Here is a 24,480-nt window from a genome sequence, read left to right on the forward strand (position 1 = left end):
TTAAATTTTTCAAATGAACCAGGGAATTTAAAATTTCAAGGTAGTTTTGAATTTCCTGGAGAAGAAAAAGCTTCAGGTTGAGAAATTTCTTGTTCTATTGGTGACCCAAACCCTTGGTTTGGATTCTCTATCATGATTGGATGAGCATAAATTTCTAATATTAAGGAGGGTTCAATGGAGACTAACTCATTTGTGGGTTCTTGACTTTCTAAGGAAGATACAATTAGAAGAATTGACTTAGGTTGTTGCTGGGAACCCGAATTGATATTTTCCATGGTTTTGATTTCTAAAGAATCAAAGTTTTAAATTCAGGTTGTTCAGTTTGATTTTCAGGAGTTATACTTAATTCTGAATTTTTTACTGGGTTTGAGGAAGTAGGAACATTAGCCCTTTGGTTTTGTGAGTGAAAGAGAGTGAAAGGGACCAATATGATTTAACTAAGGCAATTGATTAAGAGTGATAAGTTGAGACTACGAATGGGAAATAGCCTAATTTAGCAATTTGAAGAGGTGGCCGTTATGATTATAAGATTTTGAAATGACATAGCTGATCCTAATAAGTGTGTCTCTTCATTTTTCAAAAGAATTGATGACTTTTATTTAGATAAGGAAAAACACATGGCGTTTTAGACAACATTTTATCATTATTAAAGCATCTTTTATTGATACTAACCTGAGAGATGAGACCAGATCCCTTTCCCTTTTGAGTGAATCTTTAAATTTGTTAAACTCACATTTGTCCACTTCCAAAGTTGTTCCCATGGGTGTATACTTGCAAGTCTAGGGTACTGAGTACGACAAATATGCACCTACCTTATCAAGGATACTTGTCTCCTAAGGATAGCCAATTTTGGGGAAAGATATTAATTCATATGTTAGTTCAGGCTAGTATCATGCTTTACCCTCTGCACACCTCTTTACCTCAGAACTTGTTCCTGAAGTAGGTCTAAGGACCAGGTCCCAGATTTGACTTTATTCAAACTTCTAAAGCTTCACCTTCTGAGATAAGTTTTCTAGGGGCCAGGTCCCTGAGAATCATGATCCCTTTCTTATTGATCTTCTACTTCAGTTGGGATCAGTTACTGGAGTTCTAAATCATCACCATTCTTATTTGCATCTTTCATCCTTTTGCCCATCATCTTCAGCATCACCATCCCTTTATCTTTGCTCCATGAGTTCTTCTTGTCTTGGAAATTTAAGCTATGTTCTACAGTGCACAGGGTTCTTTGAAATCAACTATTTCAAAATAAGACACCTACACTTGAAGTGTCTTAAGAAAGAGAATACAATCATACCTACCCAAATTAAGCTTTGAGCACATACTATCAATATCCCATTCCCGACTGCAATCCCCTTTCTGATATTAGGAACTATGATCACTTGTTGGATTTAGGAACCCAATTGAGCTTGTGTTTACATTAGGAGGGCAATGGTGTGATCACGACCTTCTTGGCCCAACTAGGTAGAGAAATCCTTTTCATAATTCCAGAGGCTTGAATCCCTTAGTATGTGAATTATACTGCTGAACATATCTGAAATCATTCATTTTTGCTCTAACCAACTCTGATAATTTTCCTTTATGTGCCCATCTCTTCTATAATGAGTACATAGAGGCTTATGGACCTTGTTTCTAGCATCAGGAAACAACCTTTCCATGAGTCCCAGTAGGTTGAGGTTTTCCTTGATAACTAAGAGCTTTTCCATTAATAGCACCTTAAATAGTTAAGATAGAAAGAATTTGTGCGGATGTAGTCCCATTTAAGGATTTATTATGCTCTTCTTTTAAAAGGAGAAGGTCCCTTTCTAACTTTTCATTCTTATGGAGTGCAGACATAAGATGACTATGAGATTCCTTCAAGTTCAATTTGGAAACCTTGAAGATTCCTTCTTCACCTTACTTTCTAAATCATTTTCCTTCTTTTGTTGACTCATACAAACCAGATTTTCAGATTTCAATTTAGAGACCATTTCCTTAGTCTCAGATATCTGAAGGGTTAAATTAATCAATTCAAGCTCTTGATTCTCTACTTTCTCCTCTAAATCATATTTCTCAATAGTCAGCTCACATATAGAATCAATTAACACACTTGCAAGGCTTTTTTATTTCCTAGAAGTGTAGTTATCTAGATTTTCTGTAATGCTAGAAAGATTTACCTCTTTTTCTTCTTTATCTCATGTGTTTTCCATGAATGCAAATAGAGAATCATATATAAATATACTATCTTTCACTGCTAGCATAGACACTTCTCAAGACTTCTCATCTTTATCAAATTCACTAGAAGAATATCCTCATACCGCTAGAGCTTGCTTTACAACATAATTAGTTGCAGCCATCCTTCTTAAACTTTCAGGGACTAGGTCTCTGTTCTTTCATTTGTCACCTTCAGTCTTAAGATACTCCTGATCATCCAATGTATGCATTGGACAGTCCTTAGTAAAATGCTCATGACTTTTATATTTGTGACATACTTCAACATTGATTCCTCCTTTGCTGTTTCTTCCTCTTCTTTGAAACTGACCACTTTTCCTCATAACTTTGATAATCATTTTTGCTAATTAGGCACCATCAGTTTCCTCTTCTGCTGAATAATGTTTTAAAGTCTTCAATGATAGGGATTTTTTCCCTTTTTTCTTCATTCTTCTCCAGCCCTTGCTCTTCTTAAGATCGTGGTTTTAAGATTTCCAATTAGTTCATCCATAGTGAGGGTTTTCAAATTATTGCCTCAGTTATAGAATCCACTTTGCTTACCCAGGACATAGAAAGAACACCAAGAATCTTCCTTAATTGTTCAGACGAAGGAATCACTTCTCCCAAGCAGTGAAGCTTATTCATGATAGAAGGGAATCTTGTATGCATTTCTCGAATCATTTCTCCTTATTTCATGGTGAATATTTCATACTGAGTAGTTAGCATGTCTACTTTAGAATCCTTTACATTAGTAGTACCTTCATGAGAAGTTCTCAAGCAATCCTAGATCACCTTGACATTTTCACAGGATGAGATCCTGTTATATTTATCAGGTCTAATACCACACACTAGCAGTTTCCTTGCCTTATAGTTCTTTTCAACTTTCTCTATATCTTTATCATTGAACTCCTTCTTGCTTTTGACAATCACTTTTGTAACTTCTCCTTCTTTGACTTCTCTAATAGGAACATGAATACCATCAAGAATTATGCACATCATCTGACTATTCTCAATCATAATAAAGTCAAACATCCTCATTTTTCAGCACCCATAGTATTACCCATTAAATCTAGGTGTCCTAGTGGTAGATTGTCCTTCTTCTAGGTAAGGTGGACCAGTCATGCTAATCAAATCACTCTAGGTGTGAACCTTTTAGTATGTTCGACCTAGGATATAAATTGTTGAAACCTTTGGGGTTGGACCATACAATGAGAGATCTGGTCCCTCAAAATCGATCGCAGGGAAAAACACAGTAATTCAACCAAAAACAAAGGACAGTGCAGGAAATATAAAGAACACCAGATATAACATGGAAACCTCCTTGATCAAGGGAGGAAAAACTATGGCTTGCCCTCACAAGCTCCTCAAAAGTTTACTATAATAAACCTCTTGATTACAGACTCAAACTAGAATGTAACTTTTGGTTCCTCCTGCTTGTAATAACTCTACTACAAGCTCAACTTGACAACTTTATCAAGACACCTCAACACTGGTTAACTCTAACCAGTTTTAAGCTTAGGCAACTCTACCTAAAGCACTCCTAAAATAAGAAAAAAAGATTATTACTCTTATAAAATGAGTAATTCATTTACATACTCAAGATGAACTCAAGAACTCTCTCTATTTTAGCACACATAAAACATAAGAACATGAGCAATATTGTATATTAGGTTTTTACTTCTTTCACTCTTCAACTTTTCGTATTTGCGAAAACTCATTGATAGAGAAGCATTATTTTCCTTTTATAGTTGAGTGATGTTTAGGGTTAAAGTGCAATTGAACCAGGTATCCTAAATAGTACAAGCAACACCTGCGCAGTTTGTTATACAAGGGGACAAAACTGTACAGGTGTGTCAGCTGTGTTGTAGCATTGAACATCAAGGGATCTGTCCCTTGTAGTCATCTGCTCATTATCAAAACAAGACACAGCAAAATCAAATGCATATTGTGCTATCTAAAAATGACTACCAATATAGGCTTATTTTACTTAAACAATTACATCCTGATCTTGTTGGTTTTGTTGATGCAGGGTATTTGTCTGATTCACACAAAGCTCGATCTCACATATGCTATGTATTCATGAAGAAATATGAGAGTGTGTTTTGTTGAGTTCTATGATATATCTCATTCAAGAAAAAAGTGGTTTGCAATGTGAAAAACTAACCACGAGTTTACATGAATATAATGCAACATAGCACAATTCAATGGAGGATTCATAAAATGAGATATAACAAAGAACATTTTTCCAAAACTTTTTACACACATAAACTCCAAAAGAATGGCAATATGAATGTACAACAGATTCATTTTAGTGATAATATGAATGATTATTCATCAAGTATTAACTAACTAAAACTTTCGAGAAGGTGGAGATTTTCTTGTAAGATTTTAATGAGGCAGATGAAATACGTATTATTAGAGATGTGTACTCTCTTTTCCTTTACGGGATAATTTTTTAATAAATTTTTCTAGTAAGACTTTAACGAGGCACATTATCCATCAAATAGACATTCAAGGGGGTGTTTTATACATCTAATTTGATTTGGAATAAATGTCTACCCTAATTTTATTTGGATTGAATGTCTATTGCTTAGGAGAAAAGGATCAATTTAATTCTCTCCTATAAATAGAGGCGTCCTCTTCATTGTAATTCCTCTTCATTGTAATTTATCCCTTAAGAGAAATAAGAATTAATCCCTCTTCTCTCCCTTATTATTTCTTGTCTTTTCTGTATTAGTTAATAACAAATGTAATGTTATCATAAATACAACTTTTTAACAATTTTAAAAGTTTTAATGTAGGAAGTTAGATTTTTCAGCTTTACAAAAATGATGTATATATTTGTAATTATTGACAGATATTTGATATGACTGTCAGATTTAATTTTTAAGAAAATCAATGCATCAAAAAAATTCATGTAAAATTCATTTTATACTTCATTTCTTGATCATTAAAATTTTCCCTTCCACAAATTTATCACTAATGATTTTCATCTTTTAAAATAAAATATTAAGAATTGATAATCAAATAAACAACAATGCTGGAAATACAGATCAAAAATAATAAGCTTTCGTTGAATTTTTATACACTAATATTTGACAGTAACCCAGTCTCCTTGTTTATAATCTTATTCCAACCATCTGCAGTAACATAGTGAATTTCATTTTACCTCCCTAACATTTATGATATGGGAATGATACCCCTTCCATATATTGAAAAGAATGAAAAACCCCTTATGCAATATTTTTTGGTGAGATTCTTTTCTGAAATAAAAATCTTTTTTCTCTCTGAGATTAAATTATGAAACCATATAGCTTTTGTTATTATCCTATTTAATTTCTATTGAATAATATTTTTCTTTTAGGATATAAAGTTGCTTGGAATAATGTATTAATAAATTTCAAGCTTTGTGAACAGACTCACGATAACTGAAAATTAAGTGTCCTTGAGTATGCATAAATTCTAAATAAAAATTGTGTTAATAAATATGGGAGCATACCCTTGAGTTTGCACGTAGTATGTTGGTTGATTAACAGACCAAATCATGATGGATTGTATAATTTTTAAAATCAATTTCTCTCTGATAATTTAGGACATCTTCGTTTTGAAACAATTAAATGTACATGGTCGTGAATTTTGAGTCCTTGCTAGAAATTTTTGCATTCCTAGCATTGCTTTGGAGTTCAAAAATTTTAAAAAAAAAAAATTAGGAAGAAAAAGACTACATAAATAGCAAAATAGTAGCAATATCTTGAAATATTTTAGTTATTGGGGAGGATCTCAAAATGATTAGAGAATTTTACCCCTTTTGTATAAACTGAAATTTAGGAAGCATCAAAGTGTATATTTCCATAAATGATATCTTGAAAGAGAGAGAGAGACAAGGGGAGGGGGGATGATCTTGGTAGCATTGTGTGCTTCCTTGTTAGAAGTTGAGGGACGAAAATTGAGCAACTATGCACCAAAGAGTCTAAAAATCTAGGATTTTCAGGTTTTGCTTTATGTTTTGATTGTAAAACTCTTGTTGGATGAGCCAATGATCAAGAGTCGGAGTCTGAATGTTTGGATTGTATTGCACATAAGACTTTGATGATAACATGATTGAAGTTGTTTATTTTTAGAGAAGTTTTGTAAGTCTCCATACGAAAGCTAATTTTCTATCTTGTTGGATTCTTTGAAGAATAGGAGGATCAATAACCTTTGATAAAAGTTCAATATGTTTTTAATTCTCCACCATAGTTGATCATGTTGGACAATCATGGAAAGCACAAGGAAACTATTAGAATTGATAAATAGAAACATGAGTGCATTTTGTTGTTCTTGAAAGTAAAGTTAAGCCATTTTCGGATATTTATATGGCTAGTAGTCTAATCTTTGATCAAGAACAGTGTTGAGTGTGTGTTTTTCTTCAACCTGCATTTAGTTTCAGAGAACTCCAAATATTACATTATATTATTTTTAAGAGAATGACATGAAATTAATCGGCACAAATTTGAAGACTGCTTCTCTTTTTACAAAACTCGTTTTCAATGTTGTATTTTTACGTGCATGATGTTATCATTTGATTTCATCAAAAAATAAATTAATAAATAATATTTTCAGAACTTAAATTTTCTATTTTTATGAGTCTATCCACAAATCATGACATTCATATTTAATTATTCCAAGTAATTATATCTTTAAAGAAAAATATTCCCTTTGTCCTAGTTTATGTGGCCTATTTCGCTTTTCGCAATTCAAACATGGCTATGTTTTACTGTAATCTTTCATGTATATTTCAAGTATTTTAATAGTCAATTATTGTAAATCATATTACTTTTTATTTAATATTCAAATATATAAATTTTATTTCAAAAAGAATGAAGATTTCCTCCAAATTCATGGGCGAACTTACATTGTTTAAATCTTAGAAAATGAAATATGTCACATAAATTGGGATAGGCAAAGTATTATTTTGAATAAAATATAAATGAAATGATAGTAAAATTTATATATTTTAATACTATAAAGAAAAAAGATCTTTTTTGAGAAAAAAAATTCACTGAAAAATATTATATAAAGGAACTATTGTTCCCTTTCACTATGTGGAGGGGATATTGTTTCACAAACCATAAATATTAGGGGGTAAAGTGGGATTAACTCACAACGGTAGCAAACTTTTAAAAGGATAAATAAAGTAATTGTGAAAGTAAAGTATAAATATTCAAATAATTGAAGTAACAAAAAAATGTGCAAAACAAAATTGAAAACCGAGAGAAAAATGACAGGCTAAAGTCATTTCATAATAAGAACATGTAATTAGGTTGAAAACTATCTACACTATCAATTTTATTCTAAAAATAAAACTTCCCTCCCAACTTTGAAAAATAGCCATTCTCCCCCACGCCACCCCCACTCCCACCCCCTCCTTCCCTTTTTCCTAATTAACTTTTTTAAATGCATATTCTACCGTTACATTGTATACCTTTTTTGTCTCTGTATATGCTAGTGTCTTAAATTTATAGATATTTTTAAAAAAAAATTATTCTTCTTTATGTTTGTAACATTAGTTTGACACTTTCTAAGAACATCTAAAATACCAATGTAAAATAAGGTATCTGAAATTTAAAGGAGAACATATTTTTTCGTTAATATATTTTTAAAAAAAATCAACAAATGTTTGTATGAAAATTCTTTTAATTTCTGTTTTACTAAATGCTTGTATGAAATTCTTTTAATTTCTGTTTTACTAATTCTTTTGAGATTATAGTCTCTGATCTAAAGTGACTTTATCATATATAATTTAAAACTTAATCCACCATTAAGTGAAATCTTAATTTTTTTTGGTTTCTCATCCGGTGTCCGCTGCCCACATTGGAGCCCCGAATAATTTAGATCGCGCGTTGCAGGGCTCATTAAGGTGGCGGTGTTCCCAACAGAGTTTTATCCATACTCAGGGTCGAACTCTCGACCTCTGGCTAAGGGTGGAGCAGCCCCATCCACTGCACCATAACCCATGTTTGTAAAATCTTGTTAGTAACTCATGTTTGCGAGAGCATATGACATAAAATTATAAGAGCAGATTAGAATATAAACTTTATGTTTAACCTACTTATAAAAATTTAAAAATAACAAATAATTAAATATAAATAATATCGATAAATAATAAACAATATTATACAAACAATATTAATTCAATAACTAAATAATAGTATTACTTCCTACCTATATATAATAAATTCTTAAGAAAAAAAATAATTTGGAACAAATTTAGTAACATTTCTACACACTCGTGTGTGTGTATATATAGATATAGATATAGATATAGATATAGGTATAGGTATAGGTATAGGGATATAGCTATAGGTATAGATATAGATATAGATATAGATATAGATATAGATATGTATGATTAAGTGTGTACTATCATCATTTTTAGTGGCATGTGAAACTCCTCAAAGCTCTTAAAATTTACCAAAATGCATGTGAACTACAAAGTCACAAGAACTTTAATTGGAGATACAAAAGACAAAAAAATTCTATGTAAGGACTACCAAAAGTGGGTATTTCCTCTTATATATTGTAGTAATATATATATATATATATAAAGTTTCTATTAAAATATTAATATCATCCGAAAAAGAAAAGTGAGACAAGAAAGTACTCTATTTTTACCCTATAACAATCTCCACACCCGCATAGATTTGATCGCAGATGCAGTAAATCTTCTGCGACAATGGAAGTCACTATTCACACGCCCTTCATAGAATCGGTCCATATCCCACACGGACGAGCTTGCAGGCATGACAAACCAACGTAGTTAAGGCTCCACCGGTGAGAACGAGAGTCCACAAGAGTAAGAAGTCTGTACCTAGCTTAACTTTATTGGTGAGATCCATGACTGTAGGAGCGGGTCTACAAGAGTGACCTCCAGACAACAGAGTGACCCTACTGGTGAGGCCAAGGTTTGCAGGTAACGTTTTAACCTCATATCATCAACCCACTTACAGCAACAATGCAACATATCAAACTCAAACTTAACCCTCAAAACTCACCCACAGCACCGTGCATAAAGTAAATATGCTACCCAACTAAAAATGATACTTTGGACTCAATAGAATTGTCAAATCACTGAAAAGAGTTTGTTTGAATCAAATTTTAACCAAAGTCAAACCTATGCCTTAAACTTTTAATTTTTCAACCAACTACTCAAATCCAAATACCTCGAGACCTGAACCAAAGGTTCTATATTTCAAAAATCACATTTAAGAGCTAAAGAACTATTAAAATTCTCATACGACCTCATATCATTAAATATAGATTTAAGTCAAACATAATAACTTTCAATGCATCCAAAATAAAAAACTTGCATACTTTCAATTGACCATCTTGAAAACTATTCCACCCACACCATCAGATCATAAGTACCATAAAGCAATTAAATGGAGGGATGGAATACTTAAAGTGCATATAAAAATCACTATGAGCATTGTTACAATAGTACACATATGCATACATATATACTTTCACAACCCCAACCCATCTGGAGTGGCACCTGCGTTAATTCTTCGATGGGAGAATCACCTAACCTAAATTACTCACTGCCAACACTAAGATAAAACTAAGAGAAACTAGACATTTCATAAAGTAATTCAATGTTTTGAAAAGTCTAACAATAAAAAGAAATTGTAGAGAACTCTAAACCCCCTGACCCCCTCGAGAATTGAAAATCATTATGCCAAAATAATAAAATTATCAATAAAATCTAAATAGAGAGAACATATTTGTATCCAAAATAAATGCACAAGAACTAGTAGAGGACTCATGGATACCCGAATGATGTAGATCACCCTTGATTCGAAATGTGGTCTGCTCTAAAGCTGAGGTCTTAATGCAATTGTTGAGAATGCTCTGCACTCACCAAAAATAAGAGCTAGTATAATATCAGTACACAAAAAGCCACAGTGTATTTGTAGGGTCACCATTCAACCCAAACTAATAAATGTAAATAAATAACCATAGCGTAGTAAACAAAAAAAACCATGAATACTTACCAAATAACTTTATCTCAGTTGTGTGACACTTAGCCTTTTTCGAACGACACCACAAAATTCAGTCAAGTGCAAGTCAATATAGACAACAAGACAAGTCAAAACCATGACTACCATCATGAACCAAGTCAACAAACCATGACTTAACAATAATGTTACACATTACCTCAAATATATTATTTGTAAGTAGACAACAAAAGAAGATATGTCAATCAATGGAAATTCAAATAGTACCACTAAAATGTCTAATTCATTAATAGTAAAAAATGTAAATAACCATAGTGCTCGGTTTACTCAAGAAATCATCACATTCATCAATACCTTGTACATACGTTCTAAGGATCTTATGGTCACCCACTAGCCATGACCTGCAGGGGATAAAATCTTCTCCATATATACATCAAGTGTCTACCAATCTTATATCAATTTACATCCCATAATAATAAACATATATCTTGTGAAGATGTCAAACTACTAATATATCCCACAATAATTAACATATATCACGATACTTACAACCACAACGAGAATAAGCAACCATACTTGTATAATCAACAAGTTCTTCATATAACCTTATTACATATTGTTAACATTTAGGATATATGATTTACTTACTTTGAGAATACATTGTAACAAGTATATGAAGAGATAGTTAACATGCACATTAATGAGTGGCAATTTACCACTCATTTATATCTCAGTTCTTGTACACTAGGGTGATTAAATTGATGATATAAGACTAATTCTCCAACTAAATGCACTAATTTCTAGTGTGTAACTTTACAGGTAAATTTGATAAAAAGGGAATAAAGTCAAAGCTGGAAAAGAGGAAACATGAGCAAAGCTAGACAAAAGCTGAAGACAGGTCTCAGGAGCAGACTCAGATGTCACTATCCCAATCTGAGATGCTGCAATCAAAATTTTTTAGTGCAAAAAAATATGTCTCCATCATGAGAAGATTCATCATGATCGCAAACTGATCCATGCTTGTAAAATAGCTATGATCATGAGTCGATGCCCCGCGATTGCTAGAGTTTATGCAGAGAAGATATCACAATCGTGATAAATAGGATGTGATTGTGAGTGTCGCAAAAATTCAGGGGCAGTCTTGTAAATTCAATTAGGTCAGTTCCAAAAAAAAGGCTAAATCCCTATCATTTTCCAATATCTAGTTTTTAGTTTTTGAGAGCTAAGAATACCAATTTGAGTGATAAACAATTTGTGAATGATTTCTAAGAGAGATTTTAGCTATTTTATTTGATTTAAAGCTTGGACTATATTTTATTTTCCTTCCATGGATGAATTGAATGATAATTTTGGTATGAATCTTTCTTTTATTTTCATGAGTAGCAAAACGTATTTCATGGAGTTATGCTTTGATTAGGTGGTGATTAATGAATGAGTTTTGATTATTTATCCATTTAATTAGTTGTTTATGATGGGTTTTTCTTTTGTTCGAAATTTAATTAAGAAATAGGGGTTTCAAATCTAGATTAACTTTGAACCCATATCATCTTTAAAAGAAGAGATATGGGTGAGGAATAATTGTGAACAATAACTTGGGTTAGCTCATTTGATAGAATCTCTTAAAAATAAGGATGGTAATTGAGGCCACAGATTGATGAATTTTCTACACTTGTGAGGTGTTTCAAAGAACCTACTTGTGAGATATGGTGTTTTTGTTGAAATATTAGCACCAATACCCTTTAATATAACCTACCCAATACTTATAACCAAACTTGGATAAATTATTGATAACCCATGCATGACTCCCACCCATGATTGCGTAACCCCAAGATTTCTCCCCATTTGAATTCACTCTTTGATATTTTAATCTTATAATAGTGTTAAATCATTGTTGTTACAAAACTACTCAAACCAACCAACCCCCCCAATTTAATTTTATATGTTGTTTAATTTTGCACTATGAGTTAGCATCTAGTTAACTACCAATACTCATAGGTCCTTAATTCTACGTCTTTACTCCTCGTGGATTCAACCCTGACTCTTTATCAGGTAAATATATTAATGATGATTACTTTAAACATAATTTCAAGTGTAATTTTAAGTGTTATCAAAAATGTTTTTATTATTGGGGAGTGAAACATAGTTTTCACTTTTGTAGTGTTGCTAGTGACCTTGGGTTAGCCGTAGAGATTTAGTTTTCATTATTTTTTATTTTTGTGTTTTATAAGGTGAAAATCGTAGCATACACGATACCATGAGCCAACACAATAGTAATGACGGGCCTTTTGATGGGCTTAAGTAGATGGATCATCTTGGAGATGCAGGATGAGCTAGTGTTATTCGCATTTCACCGGTGAAAAATAGTGTGTTTCACATTTCTAGTGTGATGATTCACTTACTTCAAATAAAAGGGTTATTTGGAGGCCAAGTTCATAAGGATTCTAATCTACACTTGAATAATTTTACTGATGTGTGCGCTACATATGACATAGCCCATATTTCTCAAGAATCCATATGATTACAAATTTTCCCATTCTCTTTGATGAGAGAAGTGGGTTTCTAGTTGTGATCTTTGACCATGGGACATATTACTTCATGGGTAGAGCTAATGAAACATTTGTGGAAAGGTACTTTCCTCCTTCTCAAATGTTGAAACTAAGGCCTGAAATCACTATCTTTTGCCAAATTATTGGCAAGCCATTGTATAAAGTTTGGCAATGTTTGAATGATAATTTCTTGCAATTCCTAAATCATGAGGTTCCAGATAAAATGCTTTTTCAAATTTTCTATAGGGAATTAGATCAATTGAACAAAATGGTGGTTGATAATGCGGTTGGGGATTCTTTTATTAAGTTGTGGTGTTACGATGATTTAGTTAGATCAAGTGAAAAAACAGAATAAAAGATGGCATACGAGGGACATCAAAGTAGTCATCGGTCCACTGCAACATCTTTTGTAAGCAAAGAACAAAAGAAAAAGGATGAGGAAAGGGATGAGAATATGGCCAAGTTGATGATCCAACTTTAAACACCCTGGTTTTTGGACCTTAAAAAATTTCCTAGAATTTTGGTTTGTGGACCCAATATATGAATCATGGGTACGAGCCATATGTTGGGGTACAAATGATATGAAACAGTCATATATAGACCGGTGTTGGTTGGTAGGATGGATTTTAGTCAGTGGAATAGGTATGACTTGGTGGTACGAGGCATATGGTTGGAAACATAATGTTTTTTCTTTCATTTAACCTTAGACTTAGTAACTTAAGTAGGACCTAAGTACGAGTGTCTCACCAGGGGCCGTAAGCCAGGGTACGAGTCATAACCAGGGCTCGTATGGTGGACAGTGTTCAAACTTTCTATGATTCTATCTTTCCAGGGATACGAGTGAAGGGTACGAATCATATATTGTCAATATGACTTGGGTAGAATGAGTTGTACACTAGACAGTATTGGATCCAAGGGTTGAAGATTAGGATACGAGTGGTGGGTACCACTCGTATCGAAGGGTACAACTTGCGAGGGTCAGTCATACCCCTACAATGGGATTTTGTGCAACTTAAGTAGAGGTATTCTGGATAGTTTTTCACTTATCCTAATAAGGTCACATGATTTTCAACTCTCTTGGGAGTCTATTTACCCTATTATTCTATTCATTAACACTTAGAAACTCTTCCTAAACACTCTATAATTCTCTCAAAAACTTTTGGGCAAGAAAACTAGGGTTTCAACTAGAGAACTAATTTGGGGATCTTGTTGATGGCTTATCTCCATCTACTGTGTCAATTAAGGCATGTTTCCTTACCTCATTGTTAGTTCCAACTACAGGTGTGATTTTATACAATGTTTTAATGATTTGAATGTTGTATGTTTTTGGGTTTTTAACTATGATTTGAGGGTTTTTGTTATAAATGCTTGGTTATGGTTTTACCATGTTTTAATAATACTTTTATATGCATTAATGGTGGTTTTGGATAATTGTTTGCATGGGAATGATTCTTTGGTAATGGACTTAGGTTTTAGAAATACTATCCCCCCAATGTGTTTGATAAATTGCCTTTAACAATGTTTCCACTATACTATTGGTTTTATTTTACCGAAACTTATGCATGGTTTAAACTTGATAATAGAACCCTAAATAGTATGAATGGTTTAAATGGTTTTAAATGGATTGGAAAAGCCTTGGTGGCCATGGTTTTGGTTAATTGGAAATCATGAAGGGTACGTAGAATCCCTTAAACCTATATATGGTTAGCTATGGATAAAACTTGCAAGTTATTATTTGTATGATGATACTACTATTAATGGCCTTGGTTAATTAATGGTTAATGTATTGGTTGGTTTCTTAGTACTGGTCTTAATTGGACAATAATGGTGTGGTGTGCAGAAAAGTCGTGAAAGGTAGAGGTCCCAGGGACCAAAATTGGAAAATCATATTTGCCGATGTGAGGTTCGATCTTGGTGACCGCGTGAATGATGTCACACTTTATAATTGGGGGATGTACTAGTCCCCTAGGTTTTCTTTCTTAGTCGTACGGCTTCATTCACTAGGTCCCTTTCAGTAGGGAGAGATGAACCCATATAGCCCTGGGTGGTTTAGGATGGCGAAGCTACACAGCCTAGGTAAAGATTTTAATGGCATGCTAAACCCAGACCCCTTTCCTGACATGGTTATACATATATGTATGGTTGTGTGCATATGGATGGTTTTACATGTTTTTATAAAGGCATTATTTTATCCTTATCCTGAGTTCATGCTAGCGATCACTCGCTAACCCATCTTTGGCTAGCTATATACCAACGCTATGCAAGAATCGACCATTCTACTCCTCCTACATAGTGATTGACTTGGGGACAACTGTTGGATTGAAGTGGTGAGCTACCATCTTTTTGGAAGGTTTCATTTCATGTTATGGATATTCTTAGACATTTTGATTTATTTTAAGATATTGGTTTTGGCTATGGTTAGGGGCATTCCCAATCGAATATTCTTACTTTTTGGTTAGAGAATTTATGGTACTGCTATGGGTTGGAATGGGTGGGATTGGTATTGTTGTCGGCCTTAATATTGGCTTTGGAATTGGGGCATACATTATTGGACATAATTTTTAACCATACCAGCATATTTAATTTTGGGATTAATCATATTATGTTTAGGATCTCATTTGTTTATGCCCTAGTTTATGGCCCTTGTATTGGTATTATTTTGGTTCTGTATGGTTGGTACGGTTTGGTGTGACAAGATGACATGATAGGGTTGGTCTAGGAATAGACCTATCCCAAAGTCAATCCTTGTCCAGTTATGCTATCTTGTTATATATTCGGTACTCAGCTGACTCAAGGTATGCTAATGGTGGTTGGGTTGGGTAGCAAGGGGTGGTTCCCAATCCTGGTTAGACGTGGAAGGCCCGTTATGAAAAGTCCCCCGGTCGGGTCAGGTCACAACTTGACCTTCTTACCAAATATATGATGGAGGATGCTCCTAAGTCGGTCAACACCATTGAATCCAAGAGTAATAAGGCTTATGATGATGAATAAGAAGAGAAGATTGATGAAAAAAATTATTTCTTATCGAATGATTTGAGGGGTTCCCACCCTACCTATCAAAGGTAAAGTGGGAATCAAGTTTGGAAAGATCAAGACTGAAATAGACATTGGAGAGATAGCGATCGTGATAAAGACCAGTATTAGATAGATAAGGATAGATACTATGACCGGTATATACCTCCACAGGATATAACCTAGAGTAAAGAGTCAAGCTTCATTGATATGTAGAAGTTCAAAAATGAAGATGTTCTTGCTCTTATCTTGATGGGTGCTTAGGTGACTGACAAGATGGTAAGAGAGATAAAACGTGATTGTTCATGGTGATGCACAAAAAATGGGTAAAAAATCAATTGTTCCATTATCATAAATCAAAATTCCTCCTTCATTCCCACAAAGGCTCAAGAAGAAAGATTATAATACCAAGTTCAAGAAGAGTCTTACCAAATTTAGTAATTCATCGATGAATATTTCTTTGCTAGAAGCCTTACAAGAGATACTGGTATGCTAAAATTTTATGAAGAACTTGATCTCAAAGACGCAACTTGTGGAATGTGAAACTATTGAGGTAACTCATAATTGTAGCGTTATAATGTCAAACACAATGGCGGTGAAGAAAGAGAACCCAGGTACATTCACCATTCCTTGCATTATCGAGGTATATAAATTTTGAAAAGCATTGTGTCTTGGAGCAAATATTAACTTAATGTCGTATGTTGTATTTTAAAATTTGGGTTTGGTGATCCTATTACCACCACTATGAGGCTTTTAATGGTCGATCGTTCAATTAAAAAAACTATTAGCGTGTTGTATGATATGTTGGTGAAAGTTGATCGATTTATTCTCCCGACCAATTTTATCATTCTCAATTGTGAAGTTGATCAAGAGATCCCAGTCATTCTTGGTAGGCCATTCCTAGCCACCAGAAGAGCCATAGTTGACATGGAATATGGTGAGATGAAATTCTGGTAAACAGTGAAGAGGTCTTCCTCAGTGTGTAAGACTAAGAAGCAATCAATGGACTTGCAATTGGTATCGACGATTGATGTAATAGATGATAAAGTGAACAACACCATAGAAGTGTATCTTGGGAGTGGACCCTTAGTGGGTGAGTTAAAATACTCGAGAAGTGAGCCGAGTGAAAAGAAGGACAAAGTGTTGTATTTGACAATGAGATGTAGTTTTTATGATAGAAGCACTTGTGAAAAGTCAAAGGTTAAAATGCTTATTGGTGTCATTGGGTTCCCTAAGTGTGGTTCAACTAAACCCAAACATAAAGAAGCCATATAAAGTTAAGAAATTTACCCGAGAGCTCTATGAGAGTAGTCATGTATTTCTTTGCAATCATAAGTAGAAGGACATTATGGAAAATGCTAAGCGGTCGGGCCCATTCATGGTCTCAAATGTCTATTCAAATGAAGAAATTGAGTTAGAGGACAATTAGAAGAAGAGGATCGTGGTGAGTAGTCTAGGACTGATGTATTACCATGTGGGGGGACTCAAAGTAGATGAGGTTGGGTTTCTTCAATTTAAAGATCCAAAGTGAGAATGAATGGACGTTGTACCGTGATGTTAGTTCAAGCGCTAGGTGGGAGGCAACCCATTATAGCCATAAATTTATCCCGTATCCTTTGAACTTTGATTGTGAAAATAGGTTAGGACATTTAGTTTTTGATTAATCGATAAATTCTTACCACTTTGAAGGTGACATGAGCAGGGGGGCAAAAAGTATATTAGAATTGAGTTTGGAGATGAAATAAAGAAATAAAGCAGGGGAACTGAGGAGTCTCAATTACTACAATCATAATGTGTAGATCATGATTACAGTAAGGAATATCAGAATTTCTTGTGCATTCCTCGACTCATGTGATTGTCGTAAAGAGGCTTCAATCACGATATCTCATGTCAGGAGAATATCACAATGTGATCTAAGCATTTATAAATAGCCTTAACAGTCTCAAAACTACTTCCAAATCTCCCTCCCCCAACTTTTAAATACCTAAAATCACTCTATTTGCATCATTTTTAAATGGTTCTCAATGGATATTCATCTATATCTACACGTTAACAACAAGTCTGCCCTTTCAATCCCCTCTTTGAATGTGTAAATTGATCCTTAGTAGCATTCTTAGGACCAAACCTTGGGTTTGCAGTTTTTTTTCCATAATTAGTGCTTGAAATTGCTTTATTTTGTGTGGTTAGCTTTTTTTATTGGTGTGTGCATCTAAAATACCCTAAATATTTTTCCTTGAAATTTTCTTGAATTATGGGCTTACTGTGTATATCATGACTCAACCTACGAGTGTAGGGTGTCATTACGAGTCACAGGACCCTAAGTTGTAAGGTGCCCAATGTGTTTTCCAAATATGTTGTTTCAACTATGACTTGCATCTTACGAGATGGTAAGTTATGATACAAGTAGTATAGCCCAAATCGTAGGGCAACCAGTATTTTATGCCAAAGCTTTCGCTAATATTACGACGCGGACCTTACCAGTCGTAAGTTCCCTTAACGAGTCATATGGTATGACTTATAACTAGACTAGTATGGGTGCCCATGGGGTACTGTCCATCCTATGACGATATGTCACGAGTCGTAGGGTAACCATACAAGTCGTAAGGTCACTCACATCGATTGGGCGATAAATTTTAGTCATTTTACTAAGGGTATTCTATATATTTTCCTCTTTCCCTAAACATAACTCATGACATAAAACCTCTTTAGGGTATCATTATCACTCCAAAAGAAAATCAAAATAACTTCTTAAACTATCTCAAATTCTCCCAAGCAAGAACATTAGGGCTTCCAAGAGGTTGGTCAATCAGAGCTTCCAAGGGAAAAATCTGTCCATAACTCTTGATGTTTCAGGCATGTGACTCTACCCTTAAATCTGTTTTACTTAAAGCATGAAATTATATGATTATGTGGATTTGAGCATGGGTTTTGATAAGGGTTGAGGGTTTTGGAATGAATGTTTCTTAATCTATTTTACTATGATTTATCATGCATTGTTCATGCTTTATATATGGTTTTAAACTTGTGGGTGAATGGGCATGGTGAATAAAGTAGGGAATTGTGATTTCCTCAAATTTTATGAATATTGACAATTGAATTTGTAATAACCCCCAACCTAATATTGTGAAAGTGGTTTTGAGTATGACTATAATTTCATTGAATTACTTTTGGAACAATTGCATGGGATAAAGGGGTTATTGAAACATGATATTTTGATTTAATGAAGAAAAGAAGCCGGTGTTCCCCCACCTTCAACTCTTTTTTGTGACTTAAGAATGAGGGAAAATGACTAGCAATTTGGCCTTATAAAGTCCCTAATTTTGGCCATCCACTTAGCTGATTTTTTACTACAAATTTAATCAAATTGGTCCAAGTAGATGATGCACCTACTTAAAGAGTTCATTAATGAACAAAGGGAGTTGTTTTTACTAATTTAATGAAAATTATAATGACATGATGATGTTACCTTGAAAGTATAGCTGGTATGACTGTACCAAGTGTATGCCTTAAAGTGAATTGTGTTTTAATGAATGGGAATGTCTACAAAGTGTTTCAATTGGGATTAACAAAGGGATATGTAGCCCAGCCGTGAAAGTGGAGGTATCGGGGACCAATACTGGAAATCGTACTTGCCAATACAGGGTATAAATAATTAGGGTTCGAGTCCCTCTTAATATATCATTAGGTGGTTTGAGTCCCTCTTAATATATCATTGGGTGGTTCGAGTCTCCTATGTTAAATAACTAGGTGCTTAAGTTACCTTTGATATATTCCAGGAGGTTTGAGTCCCCTATGGTGCATATTTACATATGATTATCCTCTAGTTCGTGTAGCTACACGCACCGGGGCCTTTTCATCTATGTGAGAGTTGAACCGTATAGCCCATGGGTGCCTTATTATAATGGTTATGCTAAACATCCCAGTTAAGATTTTAAAAAATACATGATAATCCTTTTTGTCTATCCCAGTATTTTATATAAGTGTGTGTATATATATATATATATGCATACATGTATGTGAACATATACACTGGCGGTAATTATCAACTTTCTATCACCTTTTAAACCTCAATTATCATGTTTTTTCATTAATTTGTTGTAAATTTCTAACTTAATTTTCATTTGTGTAGGTAAAAGTTGAAATGGGAAGATGATTAAGGAAATTTGATAAAAATGAGCTGAGGAATAGGTGAAAGATAAGAAATGTGAGCAAGAACTACAAAAGCTAAAATGCAATCCAAAACTCGACCCTTAATTACCGCAATTACAGCCTAATGGTTGCAATCGCGATCAACAATCAAGTCACCAATGGTGATCACGAGATAATCATCGTGATCGTGATATCACGATCGTAGTTAAGAGATGGTGATCACAGTATGGCGGAACAAGTTTAAGGGTAAAACTGTAATTTGCTTAAAGAGACCAAGGGAAAGGTGGCATTTTTGTAGTAATTGGAAAATGTGGAATTGGGGCTTAAATAGGGGTATATTTTATCTCATTTCCATAATCTTGAACATATATCTTAATTCTAATTTTTAGTTTTTGACATTAAGGAGAGAGTCGTACGTAAAAAATCCATAGGAGAATTTAGTTAAAGATTGAAATTGAAGCTTTGGTTTACTCTACTTAAATTTCAATGAAAGAATTGAATGCAAATATGGGTAATCTTTTGCTTCTCTTTAAATCAATGCATAGATAAATTTTATCTTGGGGTTATGTTTGAGTAGGATGCTAGTATGTGTGAGTTTTTATTGTTAGTTCCAATTGATTGGTAATGATGTTGGGTTTCACTAATACTTGATTGTTTGAGTTAAAAGTTGTGGGTGAAAACCCCAACTATCTCGAATCACACATCATCCTTGAAAGGAATATGATAATATGTATTTGTGAACAATGAAATTGATTGTAGGTTATTCCTTAACATTATCTTAGAAATAAGGTTGGTATGTGAATATGCTATATCTTAAGCATCATCCTAGAAAAAGGGATGCTTAATTGAGGTTTTGGGTTGATTATTTTGCCATACCCATGAGGTATTTGAAAGAATCCATGGGGGATATTTTGGTGTTTTGTTGAAAGACTAACACTAAAACCTCTAACCTAGCCTACTCATATATCCATTAACTAAAATAGGAACTTACTTGCATGTACCCATACACTAATTACACCTAGGAAAGTATAACCCCAAGAATCTTCGTTTTTGGTTTTATCCATATGTTGTTTGCTCTATATTTAGTGTTATTGATTTCTTTTATTTAAACAAGTTAGATTTAAAACCCCAAAATACTTGTATCTTAGGTTCAAACTTATAAATATTTTTTATGACTTTCTTTTATTTCTTGTGTTAGGTAGATTTTTGTTTTTGTTTATATGTTACTATGGCATCTTAGAATGAATATGAGTTTGGTTGTTTCAAATCTTATCTTGATGATCCATGTCCATGGATTCCACTTTTGAAAAAATTATAAATATGCTCCCCGTAAAGAGGTGTGTGCACCTTATTGATCCTATTGGAAGTATGATTGTTCTTTATGTCGTGGTCGATATGGACATTGGAGTGATTGTCCAAATGCCCCCTCCCTTAATTATGCTAACAAAAATGCTAGTTCTTCTTATGAGTTTGATAGGTCTCATAATGTGATAAAGGAAGAACAACGTGTTGGATAAAATAATGTTGAAAAAATGCTTCTAACTCTCTTGGATCGGGTGACTACAATGGATAAGAACATTCATCACTTGCATCAATCCGTAGCAGCATTTGAAACAAAAAGTGAAAAAAAAAAATTGGTGAGAAGGTCAATCTTTCAAGTTCCATGGATATACCCAATCTTCAAAATGAGGTTGATAAGGAAAAGATATCAAGTCATGTGGTTGACGGTGGATTGTTATGGAATAAGTCTTGGTGATTTTCCGACCAACCGAATTAAAAATAATGAAGGATACCAAAATTGAAGAACCGACACTTGAGATGAAAGAAAAATCTAAGAAAATCATTTGTAAAGAATCTAGTTCATTCTGGGGTAAGAATGTCAAGAAGAATGTGACTCTAGAATTGGGAAGATGACCTCATTCCAACCACTTTTCGATATTATTCTTGGTGAATGTGATAAAAGTCGAACTACCCGAACAAATGATCAACGTTGGAGATGAGGAGCACGATTCTTACATTTTGGAGTTTTTCATTCCAAAAGGGTAAAATGACTTCCCTCACTTGAATTTTGATAAGTGCAAAATCAAATTTTGACAAGTGATTTTTCGATGTTGTCACCAATACCCAACGACCCTATTCGGAAGTTTCAGTGACTTGGGGTGATAGTGGCACGTCGCGCCAAGGATAAAAATTGAGAAATTTTCACAAGAATTAAAATACGCTTCCAAGGGTTAAAAGGGTCAATTTTTCACCCTTATTTAAACCCAATAACACGTGATTCAGCCATTTTTTCACCCAAAACATAGTATTTATCTCAAGTTTCTCTCAAGAACAAGCTAGGATTTTCAATTGGGGATTCTAATCCAATCCTTAAATTCAAGAGTCTCTCCGTCAATCTTTTCTAAATCAAGAACTAAGGTATGTCATGTGTTGATTCATGGGTCTCTTTTACCCATGAATCTCAAGAATTTATTTTCAAAATCCAAGATTTGTATATTTATGAATGTTCATGATTTGATTGAATTAAAAATTGATGTTTATGTTGTTATTTGGTTTCGTTCCATGTTATAGACTATTAATTACAAGAATTGATTCTAATATGTGATGAATTATGCAATATTCATGATAAACCCTTCAATTTACAAGTTGATTGATGTATCCATGATTATTAGATGTGTTGATGATTGTATAACCAAAGCATGCTCCCCATATGTTTGATTAAATGCCTATATGAAGGAAGAGTGTCATACTAGTATGATAATGTGAAATCCTCATTTATATACAAGTTCATGCATGTCAAGTGTTTGATGAAATGTGTTAGTCAATGGATTATGGATATATATGTAGCCATTGTTGTGATTTAGAATTCATGCCATGAATTACTTTTATGTTATTGAGTCCTGGGGGTACTTGTACCCGACAATTGAGCTATGTGCCTAGAGCCAGTGTCATGTTTTCACGATACTCTCAGTCAAGCCATGATCCCTAGAACTCAGTTAGTCAAGTAACTCAGGAAAACTCAGTGAATTCAGTATCAATCCAGTAATCTCAGAAATTCCAGTAAATCTCAGTAATCCAGTAATCTCAGAAATTTCAGACAGTTATCAGATCTCAGTTGCATTTTATCAGTCCACAAAATTTAATGAACTCAGTCTAGTCCAGTTTAGTTACTCATGTTCAGTGTTTATTCAAATGGGAGTAGGAATTAGCACCGAGTAAACCCAAGGATAGGAACTCACCTGTTATATAAGGGTATGATTCTTAGAAGCAATACTTGCATTCCAGAACTACATGCCAGTGTAGGTTGAGACATCACATCCTATTATATAAGGGCAGATAAGGTGGCTTAACCTGTTATATGAGGGTTCCCACCGTTCTAACTAGAGTTACCTGTTATATGAGGGTTACTCACAGATTGTCCTTACCAGTGGCGCGGTATTGACAACCTTCCAATTGGGGTTACAGATTGGACCCCAACTCAGCCATAATGGCGTATTAGGGACATGTCGATTAGATGACTACTTCCCACAGTTGTAGTTACAGTCTCAGTTTCAGTAATAGAACTCAAATAGTTCTTCTAATTTTAGGACTGTCAGATACAGTCAACCCAGTTCAGTACGAAACCCAGCTAGTTCCATCAGAAATAGGACTTTCAAACACAGTTATTCAGATAATAGTATATCAGTTATACAAAACTTATGTTATCAGTATTCAGTTTCTGGACTGTCAGATACAGTCAATCAGACTAGTTCTTCATAATCAGAACTATCAGAAATAGTCTTTCCTTTATCAGTAATATAACATCAATCTCTCAGTCTTCAGTAGACTCAGTCATCAGTGTTAGTAAACTCGGATGTCAGTAAATTAGTACTCAGAACCCCGTACCAGTGTTAGTATGGTCATAGTTACAGTTACTTGTTCATGCATGTATTCTCATATTCATGTTACATAGTTATTTAGTATGTTCATGCATATGACCCCATGCATTCGACCTACCTCACATGCATACTAGTACATTCAATCGCACTGACTCATTTGCACTATAGTGTTTTACGTTTAGAAGCACGAGCTATAGAGCATCAGTAGCATTCTAGTTTTAACAGTTAGAGTCAACAGTGAGTCCTCATCCTTCGATGACGTGATCATTATTTTATTATTTCATTATTAGTTTATTTTATTAGTCAAAGTTAGTTGGGCACATGTCCTATCAACTCCTTATTCAGACAGTTTAGAGGCTTTCAAACTACAACATGCTTTTAGACAGATTATTTTAGTTTTGGGTATTGTGATACCCCATTGCAAACATTACTTTATATTCAGTTTTAGTTCAGTTTTGAACCTTATGGCCTTACATCGTACATTTCACATATTTACAATATATTATTCAGTGCTCAATAAAATATATCAGTCATGAGTTAGCTTGTGGTCCTTCAGGGTCATGAGCATCATATAACATTTCGGATACCAAATTCGGGGCGTTACAAAAGTTGGATAAAAGGTTCAAGTCTTCAAAGTAGTGACATAGAATGCCCTTATTCAAAGTAGTGACATAGAATGCCCCTTACTTTTACCCTAAGTACCTTGAAGAT

Source organism: Capsicum annuum, chromosome 1 (assembly GCF_002878395.1).
Source record: "Capsicum annuum cultivar UCD-10X-F1 chromosome 1, UCD10Xv1.1, whole genome shotgun sequence".
NCBI classification, from domain to species: domain Eukaryota; kingdom Viridiplantae; phylum Streptophyta; class Magnoliopsida; order Solanales; family Solanaceae; genus Capsicum; species Capsicum annuum.